This window comes from Acyrthosiphon pisum, chromosome A2 (genome assembly GCF_005508785.2).
Source record: "Acyrthosiphon pisum isolate AL4f chromosome A2, pea_aphid_22Mar2018_4r6ur, whole genome shotgun sequence".
NCBI lineage: Eukaryota > Metazoa > Arthropoda > Insecta > Hemiptera > Aphididae > Acyrthosiphon > Acyrthosiphon pisum.
The window spans coordinates 101,827,342-101,831,912 of NC_042495.1; positions in this window are offsets into that span (position 1 = coordinate 101,827,342).

A 4,571-nucleotide genomic window follows, 5' to 3' on the forward strand; every position below is an offset into this window, starting at 1 on the left:
GTTAGCGTCACAGACAAAGAAAACAAAATGTCTATTGGACGTTTTCATAACTGAATCGTCTATAAATAAACATAATATTTCATATGATGTAGATATAATAATAATTGAAATCATAATACCCTACAAGTTACTGTTCAGTGTTTGACTGATTGAAAATTTAACGAGCGGCTTTCAAACAATTGAAAAATTTCTGTTACTGTTTATTATACAAGTCAATGTCGATATAATTATAACCATTATTATATTGTAGCAATGGTATTGTTATACCTACAACTGTTGTATAATCAAAACCCGCCCTCGGATGTGTGCCGTAGACGAAAATGCATATTATAATACAAAAGCGTAGACTATATGAATTTAAAATGTATGTACCTACATAGTACATAGCCTTTATGTATTTTCGAGGGAAAAATGTCATAACTTAACGTAAAATTATTACCGTTTTGTAATAGTTTTTTGTTATGCGGAGAGTAGAATTTTGTAAAAAATAAAGTCTCATAGTATATATATATAATATACATATAAGCACAACACACCATACAATGTCGGTACATAACTTGATTAATGCACGTGTATGTTTATTTGACTTTGATAAGGCATAAATAAAAACGACATCTAGTAAAATTGTATACTGTAGTATATATTATATACTATATACAAATAGCTGGACAAGTAAATCCAATTTTTTTAATTAGTAATATAGTTGATAGTCGACTACGAAAAAAAACTGACCAAATTAAGTTAAAAGTGTATTAGACGAAATACGCTCCTTATAACCAAGTTGAGTGAAAAGTTACTTTTTTTAAACAACAAATGATTTTTAAAAATGTACAGGACTACTTATAATTATTATAACAACGCACTTTGTATTTTAATCGTTTATAATAATTCAAAAGAAAATATATAATTTTAAAATTGAAGAAAAATTTTTTTCGAAATCCTTGTTTGTAGTAAATATTCAGTGCATTCATAATCATCATAACCCGAACCTAATCAACGATTTTAATAGTTTTTTGTTATATAAACTTTAAGAAAGAATTTCAGGTTGTATTCTGTATTTCTGTATAAGACGCTGTAACCAAAAAAAAAAAAAAATAGTAGCTAGGTACTCTAGTCAGTTTAAGACAAGACAAACAAAATTTTGTTTTACTTATTTTCGAGTATCTACCTATAGTTTAAACTTTGAAGTCATGACTACTGACATTTTGGCAATAGTTAATGATGATATCTGCAGAGTTTGCAGTTTGCACACTAATTTCATTATAACGATAATTGAATCACCTGCGACATGTGCTAAAATTATTTTGATGTGTATTTAAGTATTTTGTTCTTCTATCATCGCATTAAATCTGCAGCATAAAATGTCATATATATATATATATATATAATAGACAACTAAGCATTTTGTAACTATGTATTTGTATAATGTCGTTTTATTCATTAATACTCGCAAATAATTATTAATACAATTTGTCGTGTCAACTGAGTGTTAACAAGAGTAGCAGAAACTAAAATATACATAATATTATAGGCAGGTATATAATATAATATTAATATATAAAATACGTACATGAGTATTCTTTGTAAGCATGTATAGATGTAATCATTTTTTGTGATGTAACATTGTATTGACGACCTGACTTCTATAAATAGTAGTCCTATAAATTATAATTTACAAATTATTATCATTAGCTTAATGTTAAAAATTAATCAAACTATAATTATCTTTGTATCAATGTGTCGTAAGTCGATTGAATTAGTTTCCACTATAGTAGAATAATCGATCGATTTATTTTAAGAGATTGCATTCAATTATTATATTTATAAAATGTAATGTGTAACAATAATAGGTACGTGTTCATTATATAATATTAACATGACGTAAATCTAAACATATTTTGACGCAGTTGTTTAGTGAAATCAGGCAATTTGTTAAATATATATAATGATACTATTATCTATATAGCTATAATTTAATAGAAATTTCATTATTTCTCTTGCACTTCAAACATAATAAAGATCTAAACATGGGCAAAATCATTTGACATTTTATACGATTGTAATTGAAATCAAGGTGAATAAATAGTGAAAAAATTAATAAATATTCTAAATTAGACAATTGTATAATTATTATCGAAAATAGTGTTTAAGTAATTTTTTTTTATTTTTATTTTTATAAGAAAATATACAATCTGTACAGTGTACAGTAACTAGTAAGGCACAGTAAGTAAATATGATACAGGAAAACAGATTATACATGGTGAATAATTAAAAATTATATTTTTAGGGCCATATAAATATTGATATAATGAAACGAATTAAAATCAGATAAATTGACAAATTAAAAATATATATTTTAAAGTAAAAATAATATGTTTTACTTTCTAGGCATTTATTTATTGCAACAATGTATTCATTAGTATTGATATTGATAACATTCATATATCACACTAGAAAAAAAAATTATTTTTGAACAAAGACACTTCCCAGTTTTACGTTCACGTTTTTCTGCATGCAGTTTGTTGTAGACAATGTCTATTGTATATTTGTATAGCGTCTTTTACGTTATTGTAATGTTAAAATAATTCAAACTTCAGTACTTGGATCACGTTAAATGTTAAAATGTTTATTTCGTTTAATATCGGCATTTTGAAATAAGGTTAGGGTTACCTGGTTAGTAACCAGTAACAGTAGTAGTTAGTACCAGTGGTTACATTTAACATAATACGCATTCATAAAATATATTATGGTCTAGAATCAGTACTTTTAAATTTACTTTTGATACAGAAACTTCATAGTTTATAAATTTATAGTATATGGATAGACTCGAATTCTGAAATAAATAACAAAAAGATTATATTTTGAGCAAATATTTATTTTTGTAAATGTTCAGTATTAATTTAACTACTGCGACTACTTATAGATATTAGAGAAGGTGTGGTCTATACACTTTGAAAGTTCAACATCAGTTTCAATTCAATCTCTTCCCCTTTGATATAATAAAACAAAATCATGAGCCATTAAGTTTTTGTTTTTAATATTCCCACCTTAGAATCCAGACAGTTGTCGTTTTGATATGACATTTACCGATAACTAACTAAATGGTAAAATATTGATGATAGTAAGAACTTCTCACTCTAACAACATTGGCCTCCTCGTTTTATCTTCGTTCTGGTGCAGCTATTTTTTGTATTTATATAAAACAGCATCGAATGGATTTTGGCACACGCTCTCCCTTAAATAGGACTCTTTCTTCGTGGAACAATACTAAATTTGATATTTTTGCAGATAACGTGTCTACAAAAATATATATATCCTTGTCTATAAGTAATTTTATACTAATTTTGAATATCATTCAGCATATTGTTATTATCTCTCCAAACAATTGTTATACATATTTTTTGTTATGTTCCGTTTTGTACATTTTATTTTACTTTTCTTTTTTCTTTTATACATTACATTGATGTATACCACGATCTCTTTTGTGATACTTCAAGCTTTCGTGCATTTATCAATAAATAGATACTCGTACGACGCACACAAAATTAGAACAGAGTACCTATATATGTTATAGCGTCATACACGCGTTTGTCTTGATATTTTAACTTCAGCCGACGATCGTATTAAATATTTTCATTCTTGTCCCACAATTTCATTACCTACATAATACATTTAATATTATACTCCAAACGATATTGAAGTTGCTGTATTCGCAAAATTCACTTTACAGCAAACGTGCTGCCAAGACTATACGTATCAAGCCCATAGCGAAATATTATCAGAAGAATGTCGATCTATTTAGTTGGGGTGGCGTAGGTATAACCTGAAAATAATAAAATCGATAGAGCACACGGAATTTAAAAAAAAAACAAACATAACGTAACAATGTGTACAGTACTAGTAATACTACAACAGTGTCAGTATAAATTATAATCTAGCGATAACTCTAAGCGATGTAAACTTTAACACCCCATAAAGCGTATTTTGCACTTAAACACTGACGCGTACATAATACATATATCACGTTTTCTGAAACATCTAAATATTGTCGACGACTAGAATTTTTTTTTTTTCACCCCTCGGCATTTAAGTCGTTCCTGTTCTATATTATACCGATGTATATGATATGTATAGTCGCGTACTTCTGCGCACATACAAGTCCACAGCGACAACAGCTGCGGCAGTATAACACGCGAGAACACAATCGATTTACCGATTAAGTGAACATTACACAAAAGGTATTGCCTTTTAACGATCGTTGCTAAACGCATTTAATTTTCATTAGTGATGATTGTACGAGTGGGATGCATAATATGTGTTGTTGAAATTCATTCGAACACTCTTGATTTATCATTTATACATGCGTGTAAGATTTATACAGCGGTATGATGGAAAAGTGGAAAATACTTTGTAAATGTTCTTAAACGACACACATGGATACATATTTTTAGCATAGGCGCGAATAAAGTTTGCGTAAAAGAGTTGTTTTCTATTGTAAACGGAAAAACGTGGATGTATAGAATCCTAATAAGTAAAGATTATCGTTTAATCAAATACAAGATGTTAACAAG